Raw genomic sequence first — 21,962 nt, 5'->3', positions numbered from 1 at the left:
GATCTCCTACCATTGTAACCGACTCTGTGTAACCCTAGCCTTCTCCGGTGTCTATATAAACCGGAGAGTTGTAGTCCGTAGGACACAACATACATTACAACAATCATACCATAGGCTAGCTTTAGGGTTTAGCCTCCTTGATCTAGTGGTAGATCCACTCTTGTACTACCCATATCATCAATTTTAATCAAGCAGGACGTAGGGTTTTACCTCCATCGAGAGGGCCCGAACCTGGGTAAAACATCGTGTCCCTTGTCTCCTGTTACCATCCGCCTAGACGCACAGTTCGGGACCCCCTACTCGAGATCCTCCGGTTTTGACACCGACATTGGTGCTTTCATTGAGAGTTCCTCTGTGTCGTCACCGATAGGCTTGATGGCATCTTCAATCAACAACGCTGTCCAGGGTGAGACTTTTCTCCCCGGACAGATTTTTGTATTCGGCGGCTTCGCACTGCGGGCTAATTCACTTGGCCATCTGGAGCAGATCGAAAGCTATGCCCCTGGCCATCAGGTCAGATTCGGAAGCCTAAACTTCACGGCCGACGACCGCGGAGACTTGATCTTCGACGGGCTCGAGCCACAGCCAAGCGCGCCGCACTGTTACAATGGGCACGATCTAGCTCTGTCGCCGAACAGTGCCTTGGTGGCCGCACAAGAATCCGCTCCGGCCCTTAGATCGGAGCCGATCGCCCAGATCGAGGACCGGTGGCTGGACACCACCTCGGGGGCTTCAACTTCCACGGCGATGGAGCCGAACACTAGCCTTGTCCCTCGCGAAACATGTGACTCCAAGGTGCCGGACTCCTTGCCGGACTCCGGACCTCCCACGCCCCTGCCAATCGAATCCGATCGGGCGCCGGTTATGGAATTCACCGCCGCGGACATCTTCCAATACTCGCCCTTCGGCGACATCCTAAATTCGCTAAAGCATCTCTCGTTATCTAGAGAGTCCTGGCCGAATTATGGCCAGGATGGTTGGGATACGGATGATGAAGAAATTCAGAGCCCACCCACCACCCACTTTGTAGCCACTGTCGACAATCTTACCGACATGCTAGACTACGACTCCGAAGACATCGACGCTATGGACGACGATGCCGGAGACGAACAGGAACCAGCGCCTACAAGGCACTGGAAGACCACCTCGTCATATGACATATACATGGTGGACACCCCAAAAGACGGGGACGGCGAAGAAGCAGCGGAGGCAGATTCCTTAAAGAAACAGCCCAAGCGCCAGCGTCAGTGGCGCCGCTCTAAATCCCGCCACAGCAAGAATGGAGATTCCGGCACAGGAGATAATAACACCCCAGAGAGTGCCGAAGATAATCCCCTCCAGCAAGACTCAGCGCAGGAGGATGCAGAAGCAAGCCCTCACGAGAGGGCGGCAGACGAAGAGGTCGAGTATTATAACTATATACCTCCCTCCGGAGACGAGGCAAGCCTCAACGACGACAAATTCGTCGTGCCCGAGGATCCCGTCGAACAAGAGCATTTTAAATGCAGGCTTATCGCCATGGCAAATAGCCTAAAGAAAAAGCAGCAGCAGCTTCAGGCTGATCAGGATCTGCTTGCCGATCGATGGACCGAGGTCCTCGCGGCCGAAGAGTTTAAACTCAAACGCCCCTCCAAAAGCTACCCCAGACGCAAGTTGCTCCCCCGATTAGAGGAGGAAGCATACATACCTTCATCACCAGCGCACGATACGGCCGACCGACCACCCCGTGGCCATGACAGAGAGGCATCCAGACCCTCCACAAAGACCGTACCCCGGCATCGCTCCAAAAGTACGAAGCCAAGAGGGAACGCGCCGGACTTGCAAGACGTATTGGAGGACAAAGCAAGACAATCCAGATCCATCTACGAATCACGAGGGCGCCCCACGACCCGCGACGAATACCGTCGCGCCGGATACAATAACCCCGGCTGGGCCGAACACAGCAGACAACGCTCTCTCGAGCTGCGTCGTGATATTGCTCAATATAGAGGCACCGCGCACCCGCTATGCTTCACTAACAAAGTAATGGATCATCAAATCCCTGAAGGGTTTAAACCCGTAAACATCAAATCCTACGACGGCACAACAGACCCCGCGGTTTGGATCGAGGATTATCTCCTTCACATCCATATGGCCCGCGGCGACGATCTCCATGCCATCAAATACCTCCCACTCAAGCTTAAAGGACCAGCTCGGCATTGGCTTAACAGCTTGCCCGCAGAGTCAATTGAGTGTTGGGAAGACCTGAAAGCCGCATTCCTCGACAATTTCCAGGGCACGTATGTGCGGCCACCAGACGCCGATGACCTAAGCCACATAATTCAGCAGCCAGAGGAATCGGCCAGACAATTCTGGACACGGTTCTTGACAAAGAAAAACCAAATCATCGACTGTCCGGATGCAGAGGCCCTCGCAGCCTTCAAACATAACATCCGCGACGAGTGGCTAGCCCGGCACCTGGGACAGGAAAAGCTGAAATCCATGGCAGCACTCACATCGTTAATGACCCGCTTTTGCGCGGGAGAGGATAGCTGGCTAGCTCGCAGCAACAACCTCAGTAAAAATTCTGGCAATCCAGATACTAAGGACAACAACGGCAGGTCACGTCGAAGCAAAAATAAACGCCGCATTAACGGCGACGATAAGGAAGATACGGCAGTCAGCGCCGGATTCCGAGGCTCTAAACCCGGTCAGCGGAAGAAGCCATTCAAAAGAACCACTCCGGGTCCGTCCAACTTGGACCGAATACTCGACCGCTTATGCCAGATACATGGCACCCCTGAAAAGCCAGCCAATCACACCAACAGAGATTGCTGGGTGTTTAAGCAGGCAGGCAAGTTAATTGCCGAAAACAATGACAAGGGGCTAAACAGCGACGACGAGGAAGAGACCCGACCGCCGAACAATAGAGGACAGAAGGGTTTCCCCCCACAAGTGCGGACGGTGAACATGATTTACGCAACCCATATACCCAAGAGGGAGCGGAAGCGTGCACTAAGGGACATCTATGCGATGGAGCCAGTCGCCCCGAAGTTCAATCCATGGTCCTCTTATCCGATCACTTTCGATCGAAGAGACCATCCGACCAGCATACGCCATGGCGGATTTGCCGCATTGGTTTTAGACCCAATCGTCGATGGATTTCACCTCACGAGAGTTCTGATGGACGGCGGCAGTAGCCTGAACCTGCTTTATCAGGATACAGTGCGCAAGATGGGCATAGACCCCTCAAGGATTAAACCTACAAAGACAACCTTCAAAGGTGTCATACCAGGTGTGGAAGCCAATTGTACAGGCTCAGTCACACTGGAAGTGGTCTTCGGATCCCCGGACAATTTCCGGAGCGAGGAGTTAATCTTCGACATAGTCCCGTTCCGCAGCGGCTATCACGCTCTGCTCGGACGAACCGCGTTTGCAAAGTTCAACGCGGTGCCGCATTATGCATACCTCAAGCTCAAGATGCCAGGCCCTTGTGGAGTCATCACGGTCAACAGAAATACGGAACGCTCCCTCCGAACGGAGGAACATACAGCGGCTCTCGCGGCAGAAGTATAGAGCAGCCTTTTAAGGCAATTTTTGAGTCCGGCCATTAAACGGCCGGATATAGCAAAACGCGCCCGAAGCAATACCAACCAAGACCACCTGGCACAATCAGAGCACGCGTAGCAATGCGGCCCTAACCCCCGCCCTCGCATGATTGCAAGAACAACCCTCCGCGTACATCATTACGCTTTGGAGATACCATGGGCGTAGGGGAAGGGGAACGATCACAATGGACCCAGAGTGCGGCTTGACCACACCAGGGGCTCGCAAGTGTGCCACTCTTTTTTATTATTTTCCTTCTTTGTATACACAGGACTCCGTTAACCAGAGGCCCTGTCCGGCGGTGAACCTGCCGAACTCACGATGCAACAGCCAGGGAAAAAAGAAGGCTGCGACGAACACTCAGGTGGTCTTAATTACGAGCATTAAATTCGATTATATACACCAAGTCCGCAGCTCATCCCTAGAGGGGGACATGTTTAATTAGTCCAAATCCCTTGCTTACCGCACTATTTGTATCAGTCCGCACTCATAGCAGACTTCCTTTAATAAATAATGCAGCACCTTTCGACTGCAATTACATTACTTTATATATATATATATGTTCATTACATGACATCTTGCACCCGTATATTTTGGTACGGCCTAATACACCAGGGGCTTATGTTCCCCACATTATGGTGTGATAAGTCCGAACACTTTCATAAGTGTGGCACCCCGAACTTATAGCATTATATGAATCGGCTCCGAATCATGTCTTGGGTCAATAGTTGGGTTTGCCCGGCTCCCACGTTTTGGTGCCTTACGTTCCGTTCTGTCGGCTAAGGTAGCACTGGGAGAACCACTGCGATTGCGCCCCGGTTGAGTCGGGCGAGCGCCTTAGTGGAGAAAGCTAAAACTGACCGGCATGATAAGGCGAGAGACTGGTCGCTGTTCGAGAGGTCTTTTTGGGTCCTTAAAGACTCACGCTGCTTCGAGCAAAGTTCCGGATAATGTCCGACGAAGGCGTGGATAGCGCCCCGGATTCGGTCATCCGAATACCAGGGGCTTCGCCGAAATTTAAAATTATAGAATTCTATGGCTAAGTGAGAGTGTTCAAGCATTATAAGTCCGGTTGCCTTGTTCGTTGTGTTGAGAGCCTCCCTAGATGGACCCAAAAATGGGAACAAGAGTGCTCAAGTTTATCCCGAACACCCCAGCACTCGCGGCTCGGGGGCTGAAGCCAACGACTTGCCATCTCTCAGATTTTATAAACGGCCGCACAGAAGGTAATATTTTAAATTAAACAAGCGTTGCTTAAAGCGTATATGAACAAAGTTTTTAGTGCACAGGATAATACATAGCGAGTTTACTCAAAAATTACATCTCTAGGGCATTCATCCGCAATATCGCGGGCTCCCTTCAGGACAGTTTTATAATACATTTCGGGCGTACGATACTCCTTGCCCGGTGGCGGTGGGTCAGTGAGAAGCTTCTCCGCATCCAGCCTGCCCCAATGCACCTTTGTGCGGGCAAGGGCCCGACGAGCACCTTCAATACAGGCGGAGCGCTTGATGACCTCCACCCAGGGGCACGCATCCACCAGCCGCCGCACGAGGCCAAAGTAGCTTCCAGGCATGGCATGTCCAGGCCACAGCCGGACTATAAGGCCCTTCATGGCCTCCTCAGCTACCTTGTGGAGTTCGACCAGCTGCTTCAGCTGGTCGCTTGGGGGCACCGGATGGCCGGCCTCAGCATACTGAGACCAGAAGACCTTCTCCGTTGAGCTCCCCTCCTCGCCACGGTAGAATGCAGCAGCATCGGACACACTATGCGGCAGATCTGCAAACGCCCCTGGAGAGCTCCGAATGCGGGTAAGTGTCAGGTGGTTTACATTAACATGCTTGCTTTGCATGAAAAATGCCTTACCCGCCGCTATCTTTTTCACATCTTCAACCTCCTAAAGGGCCTTACGGGCCTCGGCCTTGGCAGACTTGGCACTTTCGAGAGCCGAGGCGAGCTCGGACTCTCAAGTCTTGTAGTCGCGCTCCAAACTCTCATGCTTTTCCATGAGCGCCTGGAGCTCTTGCCGCACTTCCGCCACCCACGCCTCTTGTTTCTCTCGCTCGGCCCGCTCCACAGCCGCAGTGCGTTCGGCCGCGGACACAGCCTCTTTCAGGGCTGCCACCTCGTCAGTGGCCCCTGCAATACCAACGTTATCCTTGGCATTTTTGTTGCAACCTAAATCCTTTTCTGTAAGGTAAATCTTCAAAGTGGTGTTACTCACCTTCTTTGTCCTCGAGCTGCTTCTTGGCATGGCCGAGCTCTTGCTGGGACCGCTCGAGATCCTGTTTTAATGCACCGACCTCCGCAGTTAGTGCGGCAGAGGTCAGCAGCGCAGCCTGCAAACCCATATTGACATATTTTAAGCAACCCTGCGTCTATCTTTTAAGATCCTCAGTCCGGATTTTCTTTCCGAACACCGAACTGAGCATCAGGGGCTACTGTCTATGCGGTATTACATTACATAATTATAACCTCTTACCTCAAAGCCTGTTAGAAGGCTGCTTCAGGCTTCGGTCAGCCCGCTCTTGGCGAGCTGAACCTTCTGAATCACCGCACTCATGATAGTGCGGTGTTCTTCCTCGATGGAAGCGCTTTTGAGCGCCTCCAGCAAGTTGTCTGGCGCCTCCGGTTGGACAGAGGCCGCCGGCGTCACGGTCTTGCCCTTCTTTCGAAGGGGCCGCTTGCCGGACTCCGGAACCATTGCAGGTTCCGACGTAGAGTCCGGCACAAAGTCCGGGAGGCTGCCTTGCGGCGCCTCCGGAGCCTCCTCCTGATGGGTCCCTCTCTGGGATCCCACCTCGGCGTCCTCATCGGCGCGGGGGGTGGAGGCAGTCGGAACTGAATCCACATCCGACGGGGCCAACGACCCGCTCGATGAAGCGGGGAGATCATCATCGGCCGGACTACGGACAGTATGCGGCATTAGAAAGGCACTATGTGGCACAAAAGAAATTTCAGATTATACAGGGATCCGGATACTTACGATCTCGCTGGAGGCCTGGCCCTTGAAGGCCACTCCTCTTCGCCAACATTGGTGTTGGCGGAGCTGTCCGGGGGAATAGTTCTCCCCCTCTTGGACCCTTCGGCCTCCCCTATTGGGGAAGCCTTCCTTTTCCTCTCTCCCTCCTCCGGGAGAGAGTCTTCTTCCTCCTCATCATCTTCGGGGGAGGAGTCTGCCTCTTCGTCGGACACCTGAAAACGGGTACTCTTCTGAGTACCCGTGGCCACCTTCTTGGCCTTCTTCTCCGGCACCACGTGCGGTGCCGGAACCAGCAACCCCACTAGACGGGCGTCCACTGGGTCTTCTGGCATGGGAGCCGGGCAGATGAGCTGCTCGGCCTTCTTCATCCATTCCTGCCAAAGGAGAAGGAAGATTGAAACCCGCTTAGGGTCAAACTCTTAACAATAAGTGTCCCGTAAAGGGGTAGAATCACTTACCTCGTCAGCCGGATGCTGCGAGCGAAATCCGCGATCTTCTGTCGCGGATGCGGGGGCTTCGGCGCCCTTAAACAGCACCCTCCAGGCGCCTTCGTACGTCGTGCCGAAGAGCTCGCTCAGCACCTGGTGCTGTTCCAGATTAAACTCCCACAGATTGAATGCCCGCTCTTGGCATGGGAGGATCCGGCGAACGAGCATGACTTGGACTACGTTAACCAGCCTGAGCTTTTTATCCACCAGCTTCCGGATACAGGCTTGGAGTCCCGTCACCTCCTTCGAATTACCCCACCGCACTCCCTTCTCTTTCCAGGAGGTGAGCTGCATGGGGATACCAGATCTGAACTCGGGGGCCGCCGCCCATGTGGCGTCGCGCGGCTCGGTGATGTAGAACCACCTGATTGCCACCCCTTGACGGATTCCACGAAGGCCCCTTCAAACCAAAGGACGTTGGGCATCTTGCCCAACATGGCGCCTCCGCACTCCGCTTGAGTGCCCTTCACAACCTTCGGCTTGACAATGAAGGTCTTGAGCCACAAGCCGAAGTGGGGCTGGATGCAGAGGAAGGCCTCGCACACGACGATAAACGCCGAGATGTTGAGGATGAAGTTCGGCGCCAGATCATGGAAATCCAGGCCGTAGTAGAACATGAGCCCCCGGACAAAAGGGTGAAGTGGAAAACCCAGTCCGCGGAGGAAGTGGGGGAGGAAAACAACCCTCTCATGGGGCCCGGGGGTAGGGATGAGCTGCCCCTCGTCGGGCAGCCGATGCGCGATATCGCCGGAAAGGTATCCGGCGCTGCGCAGCTTGGTGATGTGCTCCTCCTTAACGGTGGAGGCCAACCATTTGCCTCCCGCTCCGGACATGGTCAGAGAAGGTCGAGGAGAGATGCGCGAACTTGGGCGCTGGAGCTTGAGTGCGCGGAGATGGATAAGCAAAGGAGGAAGAAGGCGTAGGTGAGAAGGTTAACCTTTATCCCTTATATAGGGGCGGACGAAGCCTGGTAAAACTCGCTTATCTCCCAAGTGCCACCATCAATGGCGCGGTTGGGTTACCCACGTCCGTATTGATGAGAATCCCGAAATAAGGGGAACACGATCTCTGCTTCGACAGGACGTGCCAAGGAAACCGCTTCGCTAAACGTGCTGAGGTGGTATAATAAAAAACGATTCAAGTAAAGGCTTGGTAGCGGTGTGATGTCATGCCGCATAATACGTCAACAGATTGGATTTGTGTACATTTTATTCTCTCTACGGTGGAATGTGTAATTTATTTTGCAGAGCCGGACACTATCCTGGTGTTCATGATCTTCTCTAGATTATTCAAAGGACGAACCCGCCTTGCAATGCCGAACATTTTGCGCGCCGGACTTATCGTCATTGAAGCCTGGTTCAGGGGCTACTGAGGGAGTCCTGGACTAGGGGGTGTCCGGACAGCCGGACTATCATCGTCCGCCGGACTCCAAGACTACGAAGATACAAGATTTAAGACTCCGTCCCGTGTCCGGATGGGACTTTCCTTGGCGTGGAAGGCAAGCTTGGCGATACGGATATGTAGATCTCCTACCATTGTAACCGACTCTGTGTAACCCTAGCCTTCTCCGATGTCTATATAAACCGGAGGGCTGTAGTCCATAGGACACAACATACATTACAACAATCATACCATAGGCTAGCTTTAGGGTTTAGCCTCCTTGATCTCGTGGTAGATCCACTCTTGTACTACCCATATCATCAATATTAATCAAGCAGGACGTAGGGTTTTACCTCCATCGAGAGGGCCCGAACATGGGTAAAACATCGTGTCCCTTGTCTCATGTTACCATCCGCCTAGACGCACAATTCGGGACCCCCTACCCGAGATCCGCCGGTTTTGACAGCGACAGTCGCCTCCTCGTCGCCGACCCTTCTTCTTACAGCACCGCCTCCTCGCCGGCGACCCTTCTTCTTGCTACGGCCTCGTCAATATGGTCCGGTAATCCACACCCCACCCACACCATCCTCCTCCTTCCCCGTCCCACATGTCCGGACCGACGGCGCGACATCTTCCGGTGGCCCCGTCCTCAAATTAAGCGCCGCCCACAATCGTTTTGCATGTAGTATAACGTGGAGCTCAGTAGCATCTGGCAGCGGAGAAGCAAATCATGGTCGCACGCACGGACGAGGTCGCTATGGCTGCCATGCATGCCGACCGCCAGATCTTGGAGGAGCACCTCATCTTCGACGCCACCATCGACACCGCCACGTGGCTGTGTACTTTAAAATACAGTTCGTGCTATTTTCTCGATGCCACCACGAGTGCCTTCTAGTGATTTGTCCTCTGTAATGTTAATATGCAATCTGATATTCTGAAATGTAATGTTCAGTTAACAGTTTGGTCCAACAATTGCTACATTTCGTAGTACTGTTCTCAAGCATTCTTTGTTTTGTTAACTGTCTTATCTTCTAGTACATGTCTCTATTCTGCAATGTCGTGCTTAGTTAACTATTTTGGTTCATTTGGTCTGCTATCCATTTAACTGTTCGGTTCAAGTTTGCAATTTGATTTTCATTTGTTGTGGGTACAATTTTGTATTGTTATGCATGTGAGAAATAAATCTAATTTGGCTGTACTAAATACATATTATACTAATAGTATGGTAACTCTCAGTTAACCTGATCAAGATCTTCCTTATATGTGTTGCAGGGAAACAATGGGAGATATTGCGGTTTACCATCAAGGTTTGCTCATGCATGGTCCTTTCTCTAATAGCACATTATTGTGCAGTTGCAGGAATCATTCTAATATTTAGGTTTCTTACAATTTGGTCTTGCACATGTAGGTCCTGCTATTAGAGGCTTAGACCCACTGTTCGGCCCATTTTGCATATGGGGAAATGAGATGTCCATGAATATCAGTCAAGTTAAGAAACTCAGAAAGATTGTTAGGATGAAGAAACTTGCGACGAATAACAGCAAGATCTTTGTTTGCACAATGAAGAAGACATCAGTCAACTATAGGATGATACTAACTCTTTTACCTTGTTTTTACCCCTTACGCCATTTCAAAATTTATAAGAGCGATTCATGCATATCTTTGTTTTCAGTACTTTTCAAAGCAGTTCACCAATGATTACCTCTCAAACCACATGCATGGTCAAGAGGCGAGGAAGGTATTCAGTCAACACTCACGATACAATAGTGAAGTCTTAGGCCCAGCAACTATCGCGGGTGGTATGTACAACTATCATGTTTATTTGAGTCATTTTTGTTGTGTTCTAACTTCTCTGATGGAAACATGCACAGAGTCAAGAACAAAGGGGTGTTGCAAATCGAATCTTTGTGACTCTGATGTCAATATTTAAAGCCGTAGGCCCAGCAACAGCAGGAATTTTGTAAGTACAGTTTTTCTTTTCTTTTCTTAGTAGGAAAGAATCTCCGCGACTCTAGGGCTTTGCTTTAGAAAATGCTTCTCAACCAATTAACATATTTCTTGCATTTTTGCAGGTTTTAATTGGCTTAGAAGAACATAACTGGGTTGCTCTTAACACATAAATACATTGCTCTTCCAACATGCCAACGTATTTACATTGATAGCTCTGTTTTAACCTGAAAGGGAAACAACTACATACTATCAGGGCATAGAACTTTGATTCATAATGTGATGTGCAGGCGATCATATCCTTTTCTTGTTGCTGAATGTGGCGGCAGCAATCGGGCTCGTGCGATGAAATGAGGGACCCGCTAGTGCGATGAAATGAGGGACCCGCTAGTTAAAAACCCAAATCAGCGCGTCACTATGGGGAGAAATATATGTATATGTATGTATGTACATGAAACACGTGTGTCACAAAGGGGTGCTGTGAATGGCATCTCTTTGACTTTGATGCCAGTGCTATATAAGTATACACTATATACATATACCCTATAAACATCCATATACATGTACACTGTATATGCCAGTTCATCCAATGAAATTCGTGCAATTTAGCTACTTTATTTCACATTTCTGGTCGATCTTGTTAGCGTCCAACTCGGCCTAGCCCACACTCACCCACGTTCTGGAAGTTTATGCACACATGAGTCAACATTCAGCGGAGAGCCCAGTCCATCACAAAAGCCCGAACTAAAGTCAGGAAGGAATCTCTCCCTTCTAAGCTGGTCATGGCCTCTGAGGGAGTCCTGGACTAGGGGGTGTCCGGATAGCCGAACTATCATCTTTGGCCGGACTCCAAGACTATGAAGATACAAGATTGAAGACTTCGTCCCGTGTCCGGATGGGACTTTCCTTGGCATGGAAGGCAAGCTTGGTGATACGGATATGTAGATTTCCTACCATTGTAACCGACTCTGTGTAACCCTAGCCCTCTCCGGTGTCTATATAAACCAGAGGGTTTTAGTCCGTAGGACGAACAACAATCATACCATAGGCTAGCTTCTAGGGTTTAGCCTCCTTGATCTCGTGGTAGATCTACTCTTGTACTACCCATATCATCAATATTAATCAAGCAGGAGTAGGGTTTTACCTCCACTGAGAGGGCCCGAACCTTGGTAAAAACATCGTGTCCCTTGTCTCCTGTTACCATCTGCCTAGATGCACAGTTCAGGACCCCCTACTCGAGATCCGCCGGTTTTGACACCGACATTGGTGCTTTCATTGAGAGTTCCTCTGTGTCGTCACCTATAGGCCCGATGGCTCCTTTGATCATCAACAACAACGCGGTCCAGGGTGAGACTTTTCTCCCCGGACAGATCTTCGTATTCGGCGGCTTTGCACTGCGGGCCAATTCACTTGGCCATCTGGAGCAGATCGAAAGCTACGCCCCTGGCCATCAGGTCAGATTTTGAAGTTTGAACTATACGGCCGACATCCGCGGAGACTTGATCTTCGACGGATTCGAGCCATAGCCGAGCGCGCCGCACTGTCACGATGGGCATGATTTAGCTCTGCTGCCAGACAGTGCCCTGGAGGCCGCACAAGAGTCCGCTCCGACCCTTAGCTCGGAGCCGACTGCGCCGATCGAGGATGGGTGGCTGGACACCGCCTCGGGGGCTGCTACCTCTACGGCGATAGAGCTGAATACCGACCCTATCCCTTGTGAAGCTCGTGACTCCAAGGTGCCGGACTCCTCTCCGGACCCCGAACCTTCCGCGCCCCTGCCAGTCGAATCCGATTGGACGTCGATCATGGAGTTCACCGCTGCGGACATCTTTCAGCACTTGCCTTTTGGCGACATCCTGAATTCGCTAAAGTGTCTCTCTTTATCAGGAGAGCCCTGGCCGGATTATGGTCAGAACGGTTGGGATGCGGACGACGAAGAAATTCAAAGCCCACCCACCACCCACTTCGTAGCCACTGTCGATGACTTGACCGACATGCTAGACTTTGACTCCGAAGACATTGACGGTATGGACGACGATGCCGGAGACGACCAAGAACCAGCGCCTACAGGGCACTGAAAAGCCACCTCGTCATACGACATATACACGATGGACATCCCAAACAATGGGAATGGCGATGGAACAGTGGAGGACGACCCCTCCAAGAAACAGCCTAAGCGCCGGCGTCAGCGACGCCGCTCTAAATCCTGCCACGGCAAAAATGGAGATTCCGGCACCGGAGACAATAACACCCCGGACAGTGCCGAAGACAACCCCCTCCAGCAAGATTCAGCACAGGAGGATGGAGAAGCCAGCCCTCATGAGAGAGCGGCAGACAGAGAGGTAGAGGGCAATAATTATATGCCTCCCTCCAGAGACGAGGCAAGCCTCGACGACGACGAATTTGTCGTGCCTGAGGATCCTGTCGAACAAGAGCGTTTCAAACGCAGGCTTATGGCCACGGGAAGCAGCCTCAAGAAAAAGCAGCAACGGCTTAGAGCTGACCAAGACTTGCTAGCCGACAGATGGACTGAAGTCCTTGCGGCCGAAGAGTATGAACTCGAACGCCCCTCCAAAAGCTACCCCAAACGCAAGCTGCTACCCCGATTAGAGGAGGAAGCACATAAACCTACATCACCAGCGCACAATACGGCCGATCGACCACCTCATGGCCACGACAGAGAGGCCTCTAGGCCCTCCACTAAAGCCGCACCCCGGCGTCGCTCAAAAAGTACAAAGCCACGGGGGAATGCGCCGGACTTGCGAGAAATATTGGAGGATAAGGCAAGACAAACAAGATCGATCTATGGATCGCGTGGGCGCCCCACGATACGTGACGACAACCGTCACACCGGATACAGTAATTCCAGAACACAGTAGACAAAGCTCGTTTGAGTTGCGTCGTGATATAGCCCAATACAGAGGCGCCGCACACCCACTATGCTTCACAGACGAAGTAATGGATCATCAAATCCCCGAGGGTTTCAAACCCGTAAACATTGAATCATACGACGGCACAACAAATCTTGTGGTTTGGATTGAGAACTATCTCCTTCACATCCACATGGCCCGCGGTGATGATCTACATGCCATCAAATACCTCCCACTCAAGCTTAAAGGACCAGCTCGGCATTGGCTCAACAGCTTGCCAGCAGAATCAATTGGGTGTTGGGAAGACCTGGAAGCCGCATTCCTTGATAACTTCCAGGGCACATATGTGCGACCACCAGACGCCGATGACCTAAGCCACATAATTCAGCAGCCAGACGAATCGGCCAGACAATTCTGGACACGGTTCTTAACCAAGAAAAATCAAATCGTCAACTGTCCGGATCCAGAGGCCCTTGCAGCCTTCAAACATAACATCCGCGACGAGTGGCTTGCCCGGCACCTAGGACAGGAAAAGCCGAAATCCATGGCAGCCCTCACATCACTCATGACCCGCTTCTGCGCGGGAGAGGACAGCTGGCTAGCTTGCAGTAACAACCTGACTAAAAGCTCTGGTAGTCTGGATACCAAGGACAGCAATGGCAGGTCATGTCGCAATAAGCACAAGCGCCACATTAACGGCGATAATACTAAAGATACGGCAGTCAATGCCGGATTCAGAGGCTCTAAACCCGGTCAGCGGAAAAAGCCATTCAAAAGAAATACTCCGGGCCGGTCCAATTTGGACCGAATACTCGATCGCTTGTGCCAGATACACGGCACCCCCGAAAAGCTAGACAATCACACCAACAGGGATTGTTGGGTGTTCAAGCAGGCAGGCAAGTTAATCGTCGAAAATAAGGACAAGGGGCTGCATAGCGATGACGAGGAGGAGACCCGGCCGCCGAACAATAGAGGACAGAAGGGTTTCCCCCCACAAGTGCGGACGGTGAACATGATATACGCAACCCACATACCCAAAAGGGAGCGGAAGCGTGCACTGAGGGACGTATACGCGATGGAGCCAGTCGCCCCAAAGTTCAATCCGTGGTCCTCCTGCCCGATCACTTTTGATCGAAGGGACCACCCCACTAGCATCCGCCATGGCAGATTCGCCGCATTGGTTCTTGACCCAATTGTCGACGGATTTCACCTCACTAGAGTCCTGATGGACGGCGGCAGCAGCCTGAACCTGCTTTATCAGGATATAGTGCGCAAAATGGGCATAGAACCGTCAAGGATTAAACCCACAAAAACGACCTTTAAAGGCGTCATACCAGGTGTAGAGGCCAATTGTACAGGCTCAGTTACACTTGAAGTGGTCTTCGGATCCCTGGATAACTTCCGAAGCGAGGAGTTAATCTTCGACATAGTCCCGTTTCGCAGCGGCTATCATGCACTCTCGGGCGAACCGCATTTGCAAAATTCAATGCGGTGCCACACTACGCATACCTCAAGCTCAAGATGCCAGGCCCTCGAGGAGTCATTATGGTCAATGGAAACACCGAACGCTCTCTCCGAACGGAGGAGCATACAGCAGCTCTCACGGCGGAAGTACAAAGCAGCCTCTTAAGGCAATTCTCGAGTCCGGCTGCTAAGCGGCCGGACACCGTCAAGCGCGCCCGGAGTAACCTACAACAAGACCACCTGGCACGTTCCGAGCACGCGTAGCAATGCGGCCCCAACCCCAGCCCTCGCAAAATCGCGAAAGCAGTACCACGCGTACATAACTACGCTCTGGAGATACCATGGGCACAGGGGGAGGGGCACGACCACGGAATGCCCAGAGTGCGGCTCAACCACACCAGGGGCTCCGAAATGTGTCATTCTTTTTTTTCTTATTCTCAGGACTCCATTTTCCAGAAGCCCTGTCCGGCAGTAGACTTGCCGAACTCACGATGCAACAGCCAGGGAAGCAGAAAAGCTATGTCGAGTATCCAGATGAACACCGTGCTACACCCGTCCAGGATACGGCACAACGGAGACACTGGCGCAGACGTGCAGTAGGGACCCGTTGCAAGGATTCTTTTCAGATTAAGACCCTGCGTAAACCTTTCTTACTGTCTATTGTTGATACACATCCCCAGGTTTATCACTATAACCGAGGAGGAGGTTGGCGTTTTGGCATCGGCCGCGTCAAAAAAAATTTGCGCGTACCTGGACATTAGGGGCTTAGGGCATTGTTCTGCCCGTTTACATAAATACCGAATACCTTAGGGAGTGTTTGGCGTCTCGAGTTAGGCCTTATATGCATCAGCTCCGAATCATGTCTTTGGTAAAATGTTGGGTTTGCCCGGCTCCTGTGTTTTGCTGCCTTACGTGGCACCAGGAGAACTATTGAGATTGTGCCCCGGTTCGTCCAGGTGAGCACCTCAGTAGAGAAAGCCGAAAACTGACTGTCATGATATAGCAAGAAACTGGTCAACCACTCGATCGACCACCGGAATGTTTAGAATTCCTCCGCTTTAACGAAGGACCGTTTCCCGGTCAGGCACATACGCGCCCTGAAATTTGGAGAGAGCGGTGCCCCTAGGGGCTATATAGTAGCCCCACCATCGAACTCCTATGGCTAAGTGAAAGTGAGAAAGCATTATAGTCCGGTTGCCTAGTTTGCTACGCTATCACCTCCTTCACAGGACCAAGATGTTGGATTAAGTGTGAAAATGCGCTTTTTTTGCAAACACCCCCGCACTATGTGCGTGGGGGCTGAAGCCGAAGACTACCATCTTTCAGGTTATATACAAATATATATTAACAGCCGCACAGGAGGTATTTCAATACTTGAACGCACAAGTATAAAAAGCCCTTATATTATATTTGAAATATGGTTTCACAAATCATACATGTCATTTGAACATAACATTTTTCGAGCACTGCGTCTCTATTAAACGAGCGGCCCTGCAGGACTTCCTCAAAATAGTGCTCGGCAGGTAATCGGCTTCTGTCCGAATCCTAGGATGCAACGTCAGTGGCCTTCATCTCTGCCCAATATGTTTTGACATGGGCGAGAGCCATCCGTGCACCCTCTATGCATGTCGGCCGTTTCATGGCATCGATATGCGGCACCGCATCAAGGAACTGCTGCACCAAGCCAAAATAACTCTTCGGCTCGGGCCTTTTTGGCCACAAATGAGTCACAACGTCCTTCATGGCAAGTCCGGACAACCTATTCAGCTCAGCCCATTCGGCTAACCGATCGGTTAATGGAAGTGGACGCTCTGGACTATGGAACTGCGACCAAAAAAGCTCGTCCATTCCGTGATCCTTTTGGCCTCAGAACTGTGCGACCGCGTCTGCGGCACTCGCCGCCAAATTCAGATAAGCATCCTCCGCACCCCGCAGCTGGCCCAACTGAGCATACTTAGGATCCATGAACTTCCTCCGTAGCAGAAAGGGCTTTCCAGCCGCAATATCCCCGGCTTGACGTAGCTCCTCCTTTATAGCTCTCATCGCGGAGCGGGCATCCTTGGCTTCGGCGGTGGCCTTCATCGCTTCCTCTTGCTCCGCTCGGCGTTCTCTTTCAAGAAACTCGCAGTGGTCGGTAGCATCCTTCAGCTTCACGGCCATTTCAGCCATTTCCTCCCTGCTTCGGCAGTGAGCAGCCTGTTCGGCTTTTAGCTCTTCGGCCGCCTTCAAGGCAGCCGCATTACTTTTTTTGGCTTGCTCCTTGGCTCGGGCGAGCTCTGCCCGAAGGTCCTCCATAGTAGTGGCACCATCTGCATTAAGCATACATGTTGTAAGGCACGGGCGTCAAGCTCCCTTACCAGGTGTCCGCGGAGAAGCCACATACCTTGTGACTCGTCAAGTCGCTTATTGACCAGCTGATGTCCGCATCCGCAACGTCAAGTTGCCGCTTCAGTTCGGCAAACCTATCAGTCCGGCTGGCCACCGAACGCTCCGCCACCTATATAGGAAGGGCGACATCTTACAACTGAGATTATGATCCTCGGCACGCTGTCGCTTTTGACAACGTACCGAGTCTCAGGGGCTACTATCTATACAGGGCGCATTCTATATGCAAAACTGTCAGAAGGTATATCATTAGTGCGTACCTCAAACCCCGTCAGTGAACTTCTGACGACTTCATGCAACCCGCTCTCAGCGGATGAAATCCTTTCAATCACCGTACCCATTAATGTAAGGTGATCTTCTGAGATAGACGCTCGCCCGAGTAGATCCTTCAGCTCCTCCGACCGTGCACCAGTTGGTGTCGAACCTTCCGGCCCCGCCGGACTCGGGGAAACCCTCCGCGATGACACCTCAGGGTCGTCCGCCCCGCCTGACGGTGCGGCAGATGGAGGCGTTTCGCTCTCCATCATCTCCGGATGAAGATCCCCCGAAGATGAGCTCTGCTGAGAAAGGCTGAGATCCGAACTAGAAGGTAAAAATTTCGTTTATCTTCAGAAATAAAAATAGGGATGTCCCTTATTACAAAACTCCCCTTTCTACTTACAGCTCGCTAGAGGGCTGATTTCCTTGGGGAAATAGTGCGGCCGGGGCTCCTCCCGGCATAGGACCCTCTGGTGAAGATTTCTTCCCCCGCTTTGAGGCCTTGGCCTCCGGATCTTCAGAAGCGGTCCTCTTCTCCCCCTGGAGGGAGGGATTCTCGATCCCCCCCTTTCTTGAGAGCCTCCTTAACGGAGGCGGTAGCTTTCCTATTCCCCCCTTCGCCCTCTTCTGAAGGCGCAGCCGCCAGCATCTTGGTTAACACAGGATCTGGCGTGGTCTCAGGGAGGGGGGTCGGACACCTTATTAGCTTTGCTTTTTCTATCCATTCCTGTTCAAGGAACAGCTCTTTAAAGGGCAAGTTTATGATAAATGTACGGATAGCATGTACAGGCACAGGACTACTTACTTGAGTATCCGGGCGATTGCAGCTCAGACATGCGTCCTTGGTCAAGTCCGGACACATCTCTTGTGATCAGAAGAACAGTTTATACATCTCCACGGGCGTCGCACCCATGAAGTGTTGGACAGCTCGCGGTCCCTCCGGATTGAATTCCAACAGGCGGAGGGGGCGACGTTTGCAGGGCAGAAGGCGCCGAATCAGCATGACCTGCGCCACTACAACCAGATTAATCTCCCTCTCTTGGAGGTCTCGAATACGACCCTGCAACAGTGGTACGTCCTTGGACGGCCCCTAGTCAAGCCCTTTGTTGACCCATGACGCCAGCCGTGGTGGAGGGCCCGAGCGAAAGGCAGGCGGCGCCACCCATCTGGTGCCCCTGGGAGCGGTGATGTAGAACCACTCCTGTTGCCACAAACCAAGCTCCTCTTGGAAAGAGCCCTCGGGCCAGGGAGCGTCCGCACTCTTGCTTATAACAACCCCTCCGCACTTTGCCTGCTGCCCCTCGATCATCTTCGGCTCCACATTGAAGGTCTTGAGCCACAATCCGAAGTGAGGGGTAGTGCGGAGGAAGGCTTCGCATACAACAATGAACGATGAGATGTGGAGGATGGACTCCGGATCCAAGTCGTGGAATTCCAGCCCATAATAAAACATGAGCCCCCTCACGAAGGGGTCCGTCCGGAAGACCCCGACGGAAGTGAGACACAAACACCACGCTCTCACCAGGCTCGGGAGTAGGAATAACTTGCCCTTGGGCAGGCAGCCTATGCGAAATTTCGCCGGTTAGATACCTGGCGTCTCTCAGCTTTAGCACATCTTCTTCCGTGAGGGAAGAAGGCATCCACCGGCCTTGTAGGTCGGAGCCGGACATTGTCGAAGGTCCGAAGCACCTGAATCTGGAGCCTTGGGTGTTGGAACTCGAGGCGAGGGGCGGATTCGATTGAGATTGAAAGAAAGGAGCAGGGCTTGGTCTCGTTATAAAGAGGTTGAATACCAAGAGCCCTCCCCGTGACCGTTTGGGACTCGCCTTCGGTAGAGGGGCGTGCCAACGGGCGTGGTTGGGTTACCCACGCCCGTATTAATGAGAATCCCGGAATAAGGGGACACGATCTCTGCTTTGACAAGACGTGCCAAGGAAACCGCTTCGCTAAACGCGCTGAGGTGGAACAATAAAAACAATTCAAATAAAAGCTTGGCCGTGGTGTGACGTCATACCACGAAATACGTCGGCAGATTGAACCTGTGTAAATATTATTCTCTCTGCGGTGGTATGTGGAATTTATTTTGCAGAGCCGGACACTATCCCGGTGTTCGAAATCTTCTATGAACTATTCGGAGGAGGAAATCGCCTTGCAATGCCGAAGACAATATGTGCGCCGGACTCGTCGTCATTGAAGCCTGGTTCAGGGGCTACTGAGGGAGTCCTGGACTAGGGGGTGTTCGGATAGCCGAACTATCATCTTTGGCCGGACTCCAAGACTATGAAGATACAAGATTGAAGACTTCGTCCCGTGTCTGGATGGGACTTTCCTTGGCGTGGAAGGCAAGCTTGGCAATACGGATATGTAGATTTCCTACCATTGTAATCGACTCTGTGTAACCCTAGCCCTCTCCGGTGTCTATATAAACCGGAGGGTTTTAGTCCGTAGGACGAACAACAATCATACCATAGGCTAGCTTTTAGGGTTTAGCCTCCTTGATCTCGTGGTAGATCTACTCTTGTACTACCCATATCATCAATATTAATCAAGCAGGAGTAGGGTTTTACCTCCACCGAGAGGGCCCGAACCTGGGTAAAAACATCATGTCCCTTGTCTCCTGTTACCATCCGCCTAGACGCACAGTTCGGGACCCCCTACCCGAGATCCGCCGGTTTTGACACCGACAGCCTCCTCCTGCAAGCGAGGTGGGACTAAACTGAGCCAGCGTCCACCAGTGGATAGCAGCCCTAACATCCCATCCCCTTGAGAAGCCCCTCAGGAAGGCATGGCGATGCTGGCTCTAACACCATATGTTACCGTCCAACTCAGCCTAGCCCACACTCACCCACATTCTGGACGTTTATGCGCACATGGGCCAACATTCAGCGGAGAGCCCACTCCATCACAAAAGCCCGAACTGAAGTGAGGAAGGAATCTCTCCCTTATAAGCTGGTCATGGCCTCCTCCCGCAAGCGAGGTGGGACTAAACCAAGCCAGCCTCCACCGGTGGACAGCAGCCCTAACAGATCTCTTCTGGGATCTGACACAACAACAGAGGAGGTCGTACGCAGAGGCCAACATTGTGTTAATAAGAGTCCGACAGCCACAAGGGCGTGAGCTGAAGGTGAGGTCCGGGGTGCTGACGGTGCAGCGTTGTGAGCCACTAAGTTCTCGGCTTGGTTTCAGAAATAGTAGCAGCCAGGAACGTTAACGGGAAGCTTGATTCAGAGAGTTAGAGATTTACCAGGCCATTGCGTCCGCCCCTGCCATTGACCAAAGCAACTACTCTGCCGGCTTCACGTCGCTGCTCATAGGCTGTATCAGGCGTGGATGCGTGGCCGGAACTGGTAGTGCGGCGGCCTCCGCACTCCGCATGGCATGGACGTGGTGACCGGGCCGCCAGCACCCCGCGGTCCCGCATCTTCCACTCCTGCAACCGACAGCCGGGTTGCTGCAGAAGCCAAAGCTGCCAGACGCCCGTGCCTTGGTCATTGGGGCTTGTTCGGTGAGTGGGCGGCACAAGAGTGTGGTGCCTCCGTTTGATGCAAATCAGGATTTCCATGGGAAACTCTAGGGAATTTTCTATAGGAAGACGACTCTGCGGTCTGCACTCTTTGGTTAGAGGCCCGGAGGCTTGAGCCCTGCAATTGGACAAGATTCACTTGGAGATCCGCAGCATTTTGTTTCCACCGCCGTTTGTTCGTTTGGAGATCCGACAGACAAATGAGCTGGATAAAAATTGTTGGTGTCTAGCCTTAACCCTAGCTCTCCCTCGCTCTCTCTATCACCTCTCTGTGTCCCGAACCAAGGAGGAAGAAGGAAGACGAGAAGGACGTGGTGGACACAGGAGGTTTCCGGCGCACATACGCCCGCTACACGAACAACGTTTTTTTCTCCCAAAGCTCGAACTCTGTCACACCCCCGAGAGGTTTGCAGCTATTCCCTACATGCTCTATTTGTGGTGTGAAACCTGAAGATGGATACCATGCGATCATGAAGCGTGCTAAGCTAAAGCTTTGCATGAGGTCATGCGAGAGATTTAGCCTCTTCCCGAGGAGGACACTCTTACTTGAATGGGGTGTGAGGAACATTGATATACACACGAGACGATTTATGCATGATATTGTTAATCAAGTCGTTGATGTAAGGACGCAAACTGCAGGACATCGTCTGATTTTGCATCGTGCATAAATCAACCATGGACCCGTCGTGCGCAAAGTAGTTTCGGAGAGTGAGTTGGTTCTCCTAACTCTTGACAAGGCTAACAGGGACGAGCGTGCTCACCTCCTCTTTCATTGGTGGAAGAGCTCGGCATCTTAGAAATAACATTGTTTTTTGTGATGGAAGTCTACAATCAAGGCATCAGCGAATTTCCTCCAAAGTTATGCTAGCTTTCTCACAGCGACCAATTTTCTGATCGCAAAGGAAAAGGAAAAGTGTTACCAGGTATTTCAATCCCGGAGATTAAACAGAAAAAAGACAGATGATCGTTGGGTAAGAGCCTCTACACCCGGATGCCTTAAACCCGTCTCATACGCCCGGACGGGCCGCCCGATCACTGACCGGTCACGAATTTTTTACCCAGACAGGCTCCTTAAACGG

Source organism: Triticum dicoccoides, chromosome 1B (genome assembly GCF_002162155.2).
Source record: "Triticum dicoccoides isolate Atlit2015 ecotype Zavitan chromosome 1B, WEW_v2.0, whole genome shotgun sequence".
In the NCBI taxonomy this organism is placed as follows: Eukaryota; Viridiplantae; Streptophyta; class Magnoliopsida; order Poales; family Poaceae; genus Triticum; species Triticum dicoccoides.
This window is presented reverse-complemented; position numbering follows the sequence as displayed.